Genomic DNA, 16,539 nt, shown 5'->3' with positions numbered 1-16,539 from the left:
AGGCAGGAATCAGAAAGCATAAATTCCTCCTCTTCCATCTTTTTGCCCTTTTCAGGTGCTCAGTGGATTGGATGATGCCCACCACATTGGGAGGGGAGCAATCACTTCACTGAGTCCACTAATTCAAATGCTAATCTTATCTAGAAACACCCTCACATCAAACCCAGAAGGTTATTTAATCTGGACATCCCTTGACCAGTCAATGTCACATGCATAATTAACCATCACAATGTCTTTTATCAAACCAAGAAATTTTTTTGGTAATCCTTACTTACTGAAATTATGAAAGTATGTTGAAAATTTTAAAAGGCTTTTCTAGCATTTATGGAGATGACAATACATTTCTTAATCCTTAGAATGTTGATATGGTTCAGTTCAGTTCAGTTCAGTCACTCAGCTGTGTTCAACTCTTTGTGACCCCATGAACTGCAGCACTACAGGCCTCCTTGTCCATCACCAATTCCCAGAGTCTACCCAAACCCCTGTCCATTGAGTCAGTGGTGCCATCCAACCATCTCATCCTCTGTCGTCCCTTTCTCCTCCTGCCCTCAATCTATCCCAGCATCAGGGACTTTTCAAATGAGTCAGCCCTTTCCATCAGGTGGCCAAAATATTGGAGTTTCAGCTTCAACCTCAGTCCTTCTAATGAACACCAGGACTGATTTCCCTTAGGATGGACTGGTTGGATCTCCTTGCAGTCCAAGGGACTCTCAAGAGTCTTCTCCAACACCCCCAGTTCAAAAGCATCAATTCTTCGGCACTCAGCTTTCTTTATAGTTCAACTCTCACATCCATATGTGACTACTGTAAAAACCATAGCTTTGATGAGACAGACTTTGGTGGCAAAGTAATGTCTCTGTTTTTTAATATGCTGTTTAAGTTGGTCATAACTTTCCTTCCAAGGAGTAAGCGTCTTTTAATTTCATGGCTGCAATCACCATCTGCAGTGATTTTGGAGCCCAGAAAAATAAAATTAACCACTGTTTCACTATCTATTTGCCATGTAGTGATGGGACCGGATGCTATGATCTTAGTTTTCTGAATGTTGAGCTTTTAGCCAACTTTTTCATTCTCCTCTTTCATTTTCGTCAAGAGGCTCTTTTGTTCTTCTTCACTTTCTGCCATAATGGTGGTGTCATCTGCATATCTGAGGTTATTGACATTTCTCCAGGCAATCTGGATTCCAGCTTGTGCTTCCTCCAACCAGCGTTTCTCATGATATATTCTGCATATAAGTTAAATAAGCAGGGTGACAATATACAGCCTTGTATCCTTTCCCGATCTGGAAGCAGGCTGTTGTTCCATGTCCAGTTCTAACTGTTGCTTCCTAACATGCATACAGGTTTCTCAAGAGGCAGGTCAGGTGGTCTGGTATTCCCATCTCTTTCAGAATTTTCCACAGTTAATTGTGATCCACACAATCAAAGGCTTTGGCATAGTCAATAAAGCAGAAATAGATGTTTTTCTGGGACTCTCTTGCTTTTTCCATGATCCAGCAGATGTTGGCAATTTGACCTCTGGTTCCTCTGCCCTTTCTAAAACCAGCTTGAACATCTGGAAGTACATGGTTCATGTATTGCTAAAGCCTGGCTTGGAGAATTTTGAGAATTACTTTACTAGCATGTGAGATGAATATAATTGTGCGGTAGTCTGAGCATTCTTTGGCATTGCCTTTCTTTGGGTTTGGAATGAAAATTGACCTTTTCCAGTCCTGTGGCCACTGCTTAGTTTTCCAAATTTGCTGACATATTGAGTGCAACACTTTCACAGCATCATCTTTCAGGATTTGAAATAGCTCAACTGGAATTCCATCACCTCCACTAGCTTTGTTCGTAGTGATGCTTCCTAAGGCCCACTTGACTTCACATTCCAGGATGTCTGGCTCTAGGTGATTGTGAGTGATCACACCATCGTGATTATCTGGGTCCTGAGATCTTTTTTGTACAGTTCTTCTGTGTATTCTTGCCACCTCTTCTTTATATCTTCTGCTTCTGTTAGGTCCATACCATTTCTGTCTTTTATCGAGCCCATCTTTGCATTAAATGTTCCCTTCGTATCTCCAATTTTCTTGAAGAGATCTCTAGTCTTTCTCATTTTATTGTTTTCCTCTATTTCTTTGCATTGATTGCTGAGGAAGGCTTTCTTATCTCTCCTTCCTATTCTTTGGAACTCTGCATTCAGATGCTTATATCTTTCCTTTTTTCCTTTGCTTTTCACCTCTCTTCTTTTCACAGCAATTTGTAAGGGCTCCTCAGACAGCCATTTTTTTTCTTTTTGCATTTCTTTTTCTTGGGGATGGTCTTGATTGCTGTCTCCTGTTCAATGTCATGACACTTGGTTCATAGTTCATCAGGCACTCTATCTATCAGATCTAGTCTCTTAAATCTATTTCTCACTTCCACTGTATAGTCATAAGGGATTTGATTTAAGTCATACCTGAATGGTCTAGTGGTTTTTCCCACTTTCTTCATTTTCATTCTGAATTTGGCAATAAGGAGTTCATGATCTGAGCCACAGTCAGCTCCCAGTCTTGTTTCTGCTGACTGTATAGAGCTTCTCCACATAATCAGTCTGATTTTGGTGTTGACCATCTGGTGATGTCCATGTGTAGAGTCTTCTCTTGTGTTGTTGGAAGAGAGTGCTTTTTGTGACCAGTGCTTTCTCTTGGCAAAACTCTATTAGCCTTTGCCCTGCTTCATTCTGTACTTCAAGGCCAAATTTGCCTGTTACTCCAGGTGTTTCTTGACTTCCTACTTTTGCATTCCAGTCTCCTATAATGAAAATGCATCTTTTTTGGGTGTTAGTTCTAGATGGTCTTGTAGGTCTTCATAGAACAGTTCAACTTCAGCTTCTTCAATGTTATTGGTCGGGGCACAGACTTGGATTACAGTGATATTGAATGGTTTGTCTCGGAAAAAAACAGAGATCATTTTGTTGTTCTTGAGACTGTAAATTATACTAATAGATTTTCAGATGTTTGCCCAGCCTTGCATCAAGACAGATACGACTTGGTTATGATGTATTATCTTCTTCATATATTTCTGGATTCAACTTGATATTATTTTGTTGAGAATTTTTGTATCTACGTTTGTGAAGAATATTGGTCTATAACTCTCTTTAATTATTATTGTCTGGTTTTGGTATATGGGTAAACATACTTTTTAATAGTTTCATTATAATCCACCTTACAAATAGTCTAAAATTTAGAACTGTCTTTCTATTTGGGAACATTTTGGTTGATTTCACTTTGGGGGAGTTTCATCTAAAAACATTACAGAGAACATTATTGAAAACAAACGTTTCTTTACATATCTGGTTATTTAAGAATATGTTCCTTTAATTTTATTCACTGAGTTGAAACATACAAGCATTTTTACTGCTTATATGTTTTTACATTCTGACTTTATCTTGCAAATGATGGGACACATGTGATATAGTGACTTTAGCTGTTTTTTGCTTTATTCAAAAACCTCTGGTGGTCCTATGAAGAATGGGCTGAACGGGAAGGAGCTGCAAGTAGGGGGATCATTGAAGGGTCAATTGCAATGTTGTGAGTTGGAAACTCTTAAGTGCATGAACTATGGCAGATGAAGAGGAGGAGATGGCCTCTGAAGCTAGTTTCGAAACGGAATTTTGGTGACAGAGAAGATAGAAACTTAAAATTAGTCAAGAATGACCTGGGCTTTAGATGACTCAGTGAGCCAGGGAACAGAAAGCAAGAAGAATAAAATGTGGTTACCAGGAAAATTGTTGAGGGAAGTGGTAGTGCTCTAAGAAATCCAGGTTTCAGTAGTGATTAGGCCATAAATGAAATATTCAGTGCAAAAGTTTCAGGGAACTATCATAGAAAATTCCTTTAGAGTACCAGGGCATGGTGGTAAAGAGCAAGATAAACATCTTTAAGGAGAAAGCAGAAAGCAAAAGGAAGATCTAAACTGAATGGAAATGAGGCTATGAGGGGAGGTGAGTGCCTAGAGAATGAAGTTTGGAGATAGAAATAAGATAGCAAAATCTGAAAAATCTCCACTACTCGGTAGATCTGTGGACAGAGGCATTTCTGGTGATTGCCACTTTGTTCCTCAGATGACTATGAAGGCATTAATCCCTCAGCAGGGAGTCCGCCTCAGCTTTGTGGTTAGGTCACTGACAGTTTGCTGCTGCTGCTAAGTCGCTTCAGTTGTGTCCGACTCTGTGCGACCCCATAGACAGCAGCCCACTAGGTTCCTCCGTCCCTGGGATTCTCCAGGCAAGAATACTGGAGTGGGTTGCCGTTTCCTTCTCCAAAGCATGAAAGTGAAAAGTGAAAGTGAAGTCGCTCAGTTGTGTCCGACTCTTTGCGACCCCATGGATTGCAGACCACTAGGCTTCTCTGTCCATGGGATTTTCCAGGCAAGAGTACTGGAGTGGGGGCACTGGCAGTTTATTTGTCTCTAAAAATCCTACCTGGTAACCAGCTGGTGACTACTTGTGGTTCCCGAACTTGTCTCCCAAATTCTGTAACCTCCATCCTCACCCATATGCTGAGACTTCTGTCACTGGCAAATTATTTTTTTGGCACTTAGAACTTAAACACCGCACCTGGCAGGTTGTGTGACTTCAGCACATTGCTCAGCCTCCCCCAGGCGCAGCTTCTTCAGCTGTAAAATGAAGAGGCTGGGTTAGATGATCTCAAAGTTTCCTTGTGGCTCATTCTTTAATTATATCCTTAGCATAATCATGTGTGTGAATCTGTTTTATATACATTTGGAGAATATAAATAACACAAGCTGTTTAGTCAATTATGCATCCAGTCCTTGATCATGAAACCATTTCATGTGCATTATTACCAGACTCAGCAAGAGCTTGCAGACTGAAGTATGAATATTAGACAGATGTCTCTCATGGACAAATGGTGGGTAAGGAGTTGTGGATGGGGAGGTAGAAGCTGTGCTAAATCTTTCCAACCCAAGTTATGTTCACCAAACTGATGCCTTAAGCCCTGGCAGCTAATAGTACTTGTTTTGCAATTGACTAGTAAAACTGTATTGGAGGCAGGGTGCATGAAATTCTGAACCTTTAATGCCTAATATAAGGACAAATCAAACACAGGGAGCATTTAGGGAGTGATTGTAATAAATGAGTAGGAAATAAAAATTGACACACCGATATGGAAGTAATGCAGTTATCTGGGTTTTAACAAAGACCCTCTAGAGGTTCTCATGAAATATTTCTCATATCTACACCAGGAATGACATTTAGGTGCGGCTCAGTTGGATTTAGAAATATTGAGATACTTTCAGGTCTCCTGAGAGCCCTCCCAATATCCTGGTTGCCTGGGCTCCCTATTGGGATTTTTCTGAACCTCCTTATGACTGAGCAGCTAAAGGTGTAATGCCTGGAGTACTCTGCTCCCATGCTGTGGGTGACACTGACGTCTGTCTGGATTATGTAGGTAATTGATGGTGTCGAGTCACTAAATTGTGTCTGACAGTTGTGACCCTGTGGACTATAGCCCACCAGGCTTCTATGTCTGTGGAATTCTCCAGGCAAGTATACTGGAGTGGGTTGTTGTTGTTCAGTTGCTCAGTTGTATGTGACTCTTTGCAACCCCAAGGACTACAGCATGCCAGGCTTCCCTGTCCTTTACCACTCCTGGAACTTGCTCAAACTCATGTCCACTGAATCAGTGATGCTGTCAAACCATCTCATCCTCTGTCATCCCCTTCTCCTCCTGACTTAGATGTTTCCCAGCATCAGGGTCTTTTCAAATGAGTCAGCTTTTCACATCAGGTGGCCAAAGTATTGGACCTTCAACTTCAGCATCAGTCCTTCCAATGAATAGTCAGGATTTATTTCCTTTAGGATGGACTGTTTTGATTTCCTTGCAGTCCAAGGGACTCTCAAGAGTCTTCTCCAAGACCAAGTTCAAAAGCATCAATACTATGAGTCGCCCGCCCAGGTTCAATGCATGATACTGGATGCTTGGGGCTGGTGCACTGGGATGACCCAGAGGGATGGTACGGGGAGGTAGGAGGGAGGAGGGTTCAGGATGGGGAACACGTGTATACCTGTGGTGGATACATGTTGATGTATGGCAAAAACAATACAATATTGTAAAGAAATTAACCTCCAATTAAAAAATAAATTTATTTTTTTTAAAAAAGCATCAGTACTTTGATGCTCAGCCTTCTTTCTGGTCCAGCTCTCACATCCATACATGACTACTGGAAAAACCATAGCCTTGACTAGACGGACATTTGTTGGCAAAGTTATGTCTCTGCTTTTGAATATGCTATCTAGGTTGGTCATAACTTTACTTCCAAGGAGTATGCGTCTTTTAATTTCATGGCTGCGGTCACCGTCTTCAGTGATTTTGGAGACCAAGTAAACAAAGTCTGTCACTGTTTCCATTGTTTCCACATCTTTTTGCCGTGAAGTGATGGGACCAGATGCCATGATCTTAGTTTTTTGAATGTTGAGTTTTAAGGCAGCTTTTACACTCTTCTCTTTTACCTTCCTCAAGAAGCTCTTAAGTTCCTCTTCACTTTCTGCCATAAGGGTGATGTCATCTGCACATCTGAGGTTATTGGTATTTCTCCAGGAAATCTTGATTCTGGATTGCACTTCATCTAGCCCACTATTTCGCATGATGTACTCTGCATATAAGTTAAATAAACAGGGTGACAATATAAACCTTGATGTACTTCTTTCCCAATTTGGAACCAATCCATTGTTACATGTCCAGTTCTAACTTTTCCTACTTAACCTGCATACCGTTTTTTCAGGAGGCAGGTAGAGTGGTTTGATGGTCTCATCTCCTGAAGAATTTTCCGCAGTTTGTTGTGATCCACACAGTCAAAGGCTTTAGTGTAGTCAATGAAGCAGAAGTAAATGTTTTTCTGAAATTCTCTTGCTTTTTCTATGATCCAGTGGATGGATAGCCATTCCCTTCTCCAGGCGATCTTCTTGACCCAGGGATTGAACCTGTCTCCTGCATTACAGGCAGATTCTTTACCACGAGACACCAGGGAAGCCCTTGTAGGTTATTACATATTCCAATTTTTAACTTCTGCCCATACGTAGAAGTGTTTTGTTTTAAAACTTTTAGGATGATTTGCCAACATTAAAACATTAGGATATTTCATATAAAATTAGGATTTTCTATTTTTCTTGATAAATCAGATCTGTTAAGACTAGATCTAAATTCCAACATGCCAATAATTAGAGGAAAGTACATAGTTACTGCAGTCTCCAGATCAATAGAGCATTCCCAAACCCCACCCCTAGACAAAACAGACATACTTGTGCTTTATTTATTTATGTTATCTGCTTTTCTCCTAAGGGACTGTGACCACATGTCCTGGTTTGCCTGCATAGTCTTAGTTTATCCCTGTTGATCTTTAATTCATTAATATTATCCACTTTGCTATAAAAAATGTCCTGGTGTGGATGAACAATTATATGGTCTTGTTATTCAGAGGGATCTGAATCTGTTCTCCAATATAAGAAAGTGACAGAGTTAACTATCAAGAATTTGTATGCTTAAATAATATTACTTCTTATTTTGGATACAATCTTTTATATACAAATATTATTAAACACCTACTGATTGTAAGCTGCTGTGCCAGAAGCTGGGGATAGTGTAAGATCAAGAAGAGACAGGTTTTCTTTTCTCATAATATATGTACTGTATTGGAAAACCTAGAGAATTACTTAAGAATTAAAATAAAGTCTGATGAGTAACTTAGAAAAAATACAGGGGACTATAAAGAAGAGAACCTAAACTTGTCTACACAACAAGGAGAGGCTTCCAGAAAGAAGCAGAGATCTGAAGGATGTTAAGGATTTCTTAGGTTGGAAGAGAGAATGGGAGAAGGTTTTACTAAAGAGTGGAAACGACATACATGGTCTCACCATAAGAATGTGTCAGGTCAAAGAACAAGAAAAAATGTATCTCTGTCACTTTAGGCTTGTCTAGAAGGTAGAGATAAGGAAGGAAGCTGGAGATAAAGGTGGGAACTTGCAAGCCATTTTTAAACAGTTGATCAAGGCAGTGGGTAAGTATTTTGGCAGTAGAGTGAAAGGAAAGATTGTTCTAAAGCAAGTTAAGTAGAAAGGAGAGTTAGGTAGCTGTTGCAGTAGTTCAGGGAAATAGTGGTGATACAGCCTAGAATAGAGATAGTGAGATGGAGAAAAATGGGTATCCTACTCAGTATTTAGGGGATTAATTGGCACTATGTATTGGTTAACTGGGGCCTCCCCAGTGTCTCAGCAGTAAAGAATCCTCCTGCAATGCAGCAACCACAGGAGACATAGGTTCAATCCCTGAGTCAGGAAGATCCCCTGGAGGAGGGCATGGCAGCCCACTCCAGTATACTTGCCTGGAGAATCCCATGGAGAGGAGCCTGGTGGGCTACAGTCCACAGGGTTGCAAACAGTCAGATACAGCTCAAGTGACTTAGCAGCAACAGTAGTGGTTAACTACTAAGTGTGGGGAGAAGTAAAGGATAACTCCTAGGTTTCTGGATTAAAAACGAAGTGGGTGGAGCTTTCATTGAGATAGGAAAGACTCGAGGAAAGAAGAAAGTTTGGGGTGAGGATGATGAGTTAGTTTTGGACAAGTTGAGTGTGGAGTGCTATGAGACACCTAATAAAGAGAGCCAATAGTAGTTGGAGACACCTTGGACTGGATTATAGGACAAAAGGACAGACTGGGACTATAGATTTATGAACCATGTATGGATGGAAACAGACACATCATATAGATGAAAACAACCATAATGTAATGTGATAAGGGTTAAATAGAAGAATGCATCAAGTAGTAGCAGGACATTATTTCGTAAGATAAATACATACTATTTACCATGTATCAGACACGTGTATAAATATGTTTTCAAGGAAAGTTAGCTATGAAAGCTAAGTTTGGACAATCAGTAGAGGAGGTTGTGTGATTGAGAGGGCTTTATTTGCTTATTTGTTTTAGACAAACAATACACTGATCATGTTTAAATGTTGACGGAAAGACACCACTAGGAAAAAAAAAAAAAGGCTGAAGAACCTAGTGAGAAAGCAGAGAAAAGAACCAGGTAAAAGATGGATGAGAGGAGTTGCGAAAATAGAATCAACAACTCTACATATTGAGTTAAAATTCTTTTCTTGATCCAGAGGGACTCTCTCTTGTTAATTGTGAATTGTGTGATCAGCTTTTTAAGTAATATAACAAATGGAAACAAATCTAGTGCACTTAAAATCCATTTACAAACAACCCATTCCCCTGTCAAAAAGACATTTTTTCATCTGAGCTTGTCTTCTGGGTCACCACATTGATGACATCTTCAAAGCTTTATAAAGTTAAATATGTCCACTTGGAATATAGATGGCTTTATTAACAGCTATTTTCCCCAGCCCCCTCTCTTTACCTCCTGTATTCTTGAAAGGTAGCTCTCAAATTTTGTCAGGACAATGTCTCTAATGCTCACATCACCTGCTCTTACCACTATTTTCTGAATTCTTATTAAGTTAATCTGACAATGCATGCATATTCAGCTTATGGAAATGAAATCAAAGCACCTTTCTTTTTTTCCTGGAAGCCAGGAGGTAGAACTTAAATCATTAACTGACCTCTATTTTTATTTAGGCATTGAAGGGTGGCTTAATTTTTCTGGAGATGAACAGAATCAAGTCCAAGTCAGCTTAAGCAAGACATCAGGTTAAAGGAAGGAAAACAGAGTAGCGTAACTTTTATACTTGGTCTTTATTTTTTCCCCAAGGAACTCAAGGGGCATCACATGTATACACTCATTAATATCTCAGAATTTTCTTAGCCTGTGGAAAGTATTTTATGGTTACACCAAGGAGCTATTTGAGTAGTCTTAGGAAAGTTTACCAGAATAATCCAAAGTAGAACAATAATTCTTAACTTCTTTGGTGTTATTTTTTAATTTTATTTTTTATTGAAACATCACTGAGTCATTGAAGAATAAACTACATTTTTTGTAATTTTCTAAGAATCTCCTGCTACTAGCATACAAATAGTTTCTGTTTTCTGGAACAATCTGCTCTCATCAGATCCCTCTTTTCCTATCCAGAAGGGGATGGAGGCAGGTTCTGGAATCAGAGACATGAGGATTCCATTCCCAGGTTGGTAACTACAGGATCTTGAATGTTTTATTTAATTCTAGTTCTTTAATTTGTAAAATGGGGAAAAAAATTCTCTCATATGGTTGCCATGAACATTACATAAATTATGACAGGGCTTGACATGTAGAAACGTCATAATCATGTTTCCTTCTTCTTCCCAATGGAAATTAAATGTTCAGACGAATGCACTCTCTCCTCTCCCTGCATCCTCCCATCGTATTATGCCCCAGATAATCACTGTTCTTTACACATTCCCAAACCCTTATTCTCTACTCCACCTCTAATTCTTTCACCTTTCATAAAAGCATCTGAATAATGAAGAGTAGGGAATGTTACCTTCAGGAAGCCAAAGCCTGATTTACAGAAACTGATATCTTTTATGTTTCTAAAAGTATTTTAAAAATTAAAAGACGCTTACTCCTTGGAAGAAAAGTTATGACCAACCTAGAGAGCATATTCAAAATCAGAGATATTACTTTGCCAACTAAGGTCCATCTAGGCAAGGCTATGGTTTTTCCACTGGTCATGTATGGATGTGAGAGTTGGACTGTGAAGAAGGCTGAGCGCCAAAGAATTGATGCTTTTGAACTGTGGTGTTGGAGAAGACTCTTGAGAGTCCCTTGGACTGCAAGGAGATCTAACTAGTCCATTCTGAAGGAGATCAGCCCTGGGATTTCTTTGGAAGGAATGATGCTAAAGCTGAAACTCCAGTACTTTGGCCACCTCATGTGAAGAGTTGACTCATTGGAAAAGACTCTGATGCTGGAAGGGATTGAGGGCAGGAGGAGAAGGGGACGACAGAGGATGAGATGGCTGGACGGCATCACGGACTCGATGGACATGAGTCTGAGTGAACTCCAGGAGTTGGTGATGGACAGGGAGGACTGGTGTGCTGCGATTCATGGGGTCGCAAAGAGTCGGACATGACTGAGCCACTGAACAGAACTGAAAAGTATTTTCAGCAGTAGAAAGACAAGCCTCACTAAGTCACACTGGGTGTGGGGAGGGAGGTGGGAGGGGGGGGTCATGTTTGGGAACGCATGTAAGAATGAAAGATTTTAAAATTAAAAAAAATAAATAAAGAGAAAATTTTGGTTCAGAATTTGAAATTTTTACAAAAAAATTATTAATACTGTACTTATGTTAATTTGGCAATTATTTTAAAATCTGTCAAGTAAAATACATACATAATAATTCAAAGATGAACTTTTAAATTGTTCATTTTTCTTTAGTTTTATTTTCCCTATTGGACAGTGGAAATTTATACCAAGAATATCCCTTTCTGAGTGATTTCAAATTTCTAGAATGATTGCTTTCATAGTTTTCTTCCTAACTTATAGTGAAAAGTCATAATTTTATTTTTGAAATATGGTATCTCTAAAGGTAGAAAACAAGGTTGCTAAGAAAAGAAGAGGAAAAGAGGGTGCTCTTTCTCTTTAATATAAAAAGCATTTTCATGAATGTTGGGATGGAATGGAAGGCAGAGCTAGTCTAGTGATGACTGTTCATTTAACTCCCATCAGACAAATTGATACGGATCCACATCATTGCTGTTATGATAGTGGATTGTTTTCAACACCCACATGTCATAAAATTGCATACCAAGAAAAATATTTTAAGTATTAAGGTTTTAAGTTTTTTTTATCAAAAGATTTTTTATCATTTTTTCTTATACTGGTAAATCTTACAGGAAATATCAGATTATTTAATTCTTAAGTAATTAACTATCAGTTTAATTCTTCAGTGATAGGACAGTATCGCTCTCTTACATGCCTGCTAGAGGGAGAACTCTATTAGAGAGTTAGACCACCATAAAGAAGCATGAGTACCAAAGAATTGATGCTTTCAAATTGATGCTTTCAAATGCTGAAGAAGACTCTTAAGGGTTCTTTGGATGCCAAGGAGATCAAGCCAGTCCATCCTAAAGGAAATCAATCCTGAATATTCATTGGAAGGGCTGATGCGGAAGCTCTGATACTTTGGCCACCTGATGCAAAGAGTCAGCTCACTGGAAAAGACCTTAAGGCTGGGAAAGATTAAGGGCAGGAGGAGAAGGGGATGACAGAGGATGAGATGGTTGGATGGACTAACTCAATGGACTAACTCACTCAACAGACATGAGTTTGAGCAAACTCTGGGAAATGGTGAAGGACAGGGAGGCCTGGCATGCTGCAGTCCATGGGGTTGCAAATAGTTGGACATGATTTAGTGACTGAACAGCAACAAAGAGGATGAGTTAATGGGGATTTAAAAAAAACACAAAAACTCTACATCATTTTGGGCTCCATAATTTTGCACTTATAAGCATTGTTCAATAAATATTTGGTGACTGAATGCATAGATAGATGAATAAGTGAATGAAAGCATTAATGATATTAATACTGAATATTTACCCACCAACTTTAAGAATTCCTGATTCTCAGGAGACTACTTTTTCTGGTCATGCCGACTTATTTGATCTCTTGTTCTGAGGAAGGGAGAGGGAGGGAAGAGAAAGACAAGACAATTATAGTAAAAACAGAACCAGAAAAACCTTGGAATAGCTTTATATTTCATGGAGCCGTCAACTCTTACTATTGGTCTTTTCCAGAGCAAAAAGTGTTTAAAACTAGCTGTACTCACTACAGCTGTTATTGCAGGGTAAGAAAAAAAGGCATATTTATACCTGAAACACCTGTTCATCCACTCAGTGTATTGTTGGACTTATTCCTAAAATAATGCTCTTGAATAATTTGAAATCACTGCTTTATCTTCGAGGCATATGCAAGCATTTAATTATAGTGAACAGTGACTTGGGGGTTTTGTTGTGGTAGATGACTTCCAATCAGGGGATGGAAACCTGAAAATTTAAGTCTCAAATGGTTTATAGTGTGGAAAAATGACTTATTTATAAGAAATGTTTACAACAATTATACAAACACTTGACTTAGTAATTAGTTTCAGACAATTGTCTGCTTTAAAGAAACAGATTTGTCTAATTTCTCACCAGATTAACAAGACTACATATTCAATGAATCAAAAAATAAGGGCTATAAACTATCTTAGAAATAGTTCTGCCTTTTCTCAGGCAGATTGTTCTAATGTCTATCTTTGAATGCTTCTTTGAAAGGAACATCTTTTCTTAAAACTGCATTAAATAAATATGGACTTGAAAAAAGAAATGTGCACAGAGTAAACTATTGAACAACACTGGGGTTAATCTAAATATAATTTATATTTATTCCTCTGTATCCTCAGATTCATCTATGCAATACTGTGCTAAGTCTCATCAGCCGTGTCTGACACTTTGCCACCCTACGGACTGTAACCCACCAGGCTCCTCTGTCCGTGGGATTCTCCAGGCAAGAAAACTGGGGTAGGTTGCCATTTCCTCCTCCAGGGCATCTTACCAACCCAGGGATCGAACTCAAATCTGCTGTATCTCCTGCGTTGGCAGGAGTGTTCTTTACTACTAGTGCCACCTGGGAAGCTATTTACTCTTTATATAGTAATATCTATATAATCTGTATCTGTGTGTTTATATGAATATATAACTAATATATGGGTGTGCAGATGTGTGTGTTAGTATGTGCATCTGTGTGTATTACACCATCAAGATCATCTGGGTCATGAAGATCTTTTTTGTACAGTTTTTCTGTGTATTCTTGCCACCTCTTCTTAATAATTTCTGCTTCTTTTAGGTCCATACCATTTCCGTCCTTTACTATGCCCATCTTTCATGAAAAATTCCCTTGGTATCTCTAATTTTCTTGAAGGTAGCTCTAGTCTTTCCCATTCTATTGTTTTCCTCTATTTCTTTTCAGTGATCACTGAGGAAGGCTTTCTTATCTATCCTTGCTATTCTTTGGAACTCTGTATTCAAATGGGTATATCTTTCTTTTTCTCCTTTGCTTTTTGCTCCTCTTCCTTTCACAGCTATTTCTGAGGCCTCCTAAGAAAGTTATTTTGCTTTTTTGCATTTATTTTTATTGGGGATGGTATAGATCCCTGTCTTCTGTACAATATCATTAACCTTGGTCCGTAGTTCATCAGGCACTCTGTCAGATCTAGTCCCTTAAATCTACTTCTCATTTTCACTGTATAATCATAAGGGATTTGATTTAGGTCATACCTGAATGGTCTATTGGTTTTCCCCCACTTTCTTCAATTTCAGTCTGAATTTGGCAGTAAGGAGTTTATGATCTGAGCCACAGTCAGCTCTTGATCTTGTTTTTGCTGACTATATAGAGCTTCTCCATCTTTGGCTGCAAAGAATATAATCAATCTGATTTCGGTGTTGACCATCTGTGATGTCCATGAGTAGAGTCTTCTCTTATGTTGTTGGAATAGGGTGTTTGCTATGACCAGTGTGTTCTCTTGACAAAACTCTATAAGCCTTTGCCCTGTTTCATTCTGTACTCCAAGGTCAAATTTGCCTGTTACTCTACGTGTTTCTCCGAGAAGGCAATGGCACCCCACTCCAGTACTCTTGCCTGGAAACTCCCATGGACGGAGGAGCCTGGTGGGCTGCAGTCCATGGGGTCGCTAAGAGTCGGACACGACTGAGTGACTTCACTTTCACTTTTCACTTTCATGCATTGGAGAAGGAAATGGCAACCCACTCCAGTATTCTTGCCTGGAGAATGCCAGGGACGGGGGAGCCTGGTGAGCTGCTGTCTGTGGGGTTGCACAGAGTCAGACACGACTGAAACGACTTAGCAGCAGCAGTAGCAGCTACGTGTTTCTTGACTTCCTACTTTTGCATTCTAATTCCCTATAATGAAAAGGACATATTTTTGGGTTTTTTTTTGGGTGTTAGTTCTAGAATCTCTGGTAGGTTTTCATAGAACCATTCAAGTTCAGCTTCTTCAGTATTACTGGTAGGGGCATAGTCTTGGATTACCATGATATTGGATGGTTTGCCTTGGAAACAAACAGAGATTATTCTGTTGTTTTGAGACTGCATCCAAGAATACACAGGACTGTACAAAGAAGATTTTCATCACCCTGATAATCACGATGGTGTGATCACTCACCTAGAGCCAGACATTCTGGAATGTGAAGTCAAGCGGGCCTTAGGAAGCATCACTATGAACAAAGCTAGTGGAGGTGATGGAATTCCAGTTGAGCTATTTCAAATCCTGAAAGATGATGCTGTGAAAATGTTGCACTCAAATGCTAGCAAATTTGGAAAATTCATCAGTGGCCACAGGACTGGAGAAAGTCAGTTTTCATTCCAATCCCTAAGAAAGGCAATGCCAAAGAACACTCAAACTACCACACAATTGCACTCATCTCACATGCTAGGAAAGTAATGCTCAAAATTCTCCAAGCCAGGCTTCAGCAATACGTGAACCGTGAACTTCCAGATGTTCAAGCTGATTTTAGAAAAGGCAGAGGAACCAGAGATCAAATTGCCAACATCCCTGGATCATGGAAAAAGCAAGAGAGTTCCAGAAAAACATCCATTTCTTCTTTTTTGATGATGCCAAAGCCTTTGACTAAGTGGGATCGCAATAAAGTGTGGAAAATTCTGAGAGAGAGGGGAATACCAGACCACCTGACCTGCCTCTTGAGAAACCTGTATGCAGGTCAGGAAGCAACAGTTAGAACTGGGCATGGAACAACAGACTGGTTCCAAATAGGAAAAGGAGTACGTCAAGGCTGTATATTGTCACCCTGCTTATTTAACTTATATGCAGAGTACATCATGAGAAACGCTGGGCTGGAAGAAGCACAAACTGGAATCAAGATTGCCAGGAGAAATATCAATAACCTCAGATATGCAGATGACACCACCCTTATGGCAGAAAGTGAAGAGGAACTAAAAAGCCTCTTGGTGAAAGTGAAAGAGGAGAGTGAAAGAGTTGGCTTAAAGCTCAACATTCAGAAAACGAAGATCATAGCATGTGGTCCCATCACACCATGGGAAAGAGATGCTGAAACAGTGGAAACAGTGTCAGACTTTATTTTGGGGGGCTCTCAAATCACTGGAGATGGTGATTGAAGCCATGAAATTAAAAGACGCTAACTCCTTGGAAGGAAAGTTATGACCAATCTAGACAACATATTAAAAAACAGAGACATTCCTTGGCCAACAAAGGTCCGTCTAGTCAAGGCTATGGTTTTTCCAGTGGTCATGTATGGATGTGAGAGTTGGACTGTGAAGAAACCTGAGCACTCAAGAATTGATGCTTTTGAACTGTGGTGTTGAAGAAGACTCTTGAGAGTCCCTTGGACTACAAGGAGTTCCAACCAGTCCATTGTAAAGGAGATCAGTCCTGGTTGTTCATTGGAAGGACTCATGCTAAAACTCAAATTCCAATACTTTGCCACCTCATGCGAAGAGTTGACTCATTAGAAAACACTCTGATGCTAGGAGGGATTGGGGGCAGGAGAAGGGGACAACAGAGGATGAGATGGTTGGATGGCATCACTGAC

At 39.5% G+C, this 16,539-nt stretch overlaps 1 long non-coding RNA gene across 1 annotated transcript in view; it reads left to right on the top strand.

Annotated features, from left to right (window-relative positions):
• The window catches only part of LOC132657694 (uncharacterized), a 37,023-nt gene extending 23,442 nt beyond the window's left edge, over positions 1 to 13,581 (top strand). Inside the window, exon 3 of the long non-coding RNA XR_009596214.1 lies at positions 13,357 to 13,581. This is a non-coding gene — a long non-coding RNA (uncharacterized LOC132657694). The remainder of the gene's footprint in view (positions 1 to 13,356) is intronic.
• Positions 13,582 to 16,539: the final 2,958 nt, after the last annotated feature.

The sequence above is a fragment of the Ovis aries genome, chromosome 1, assembly GCF_016772045.2.
Source record: "Ovis aries strain OAR_USU_Benz2616 breed Rambouillet chromosome 1, ARS-UI_Ramb_v3.0, whole genome shotgun sequence".
NCBI classification, from domain to species: Eukaryota; Metazoa; Chordata; class Mammalia; order Artiodactyla; family Bovidae; genus Ovis; species Ovis aries.
The sequence above is the reverse complement of the archived record's forward strand: the minus strand, read 5'-3'. Positions and strand labels throughout refer to the sequence as shown.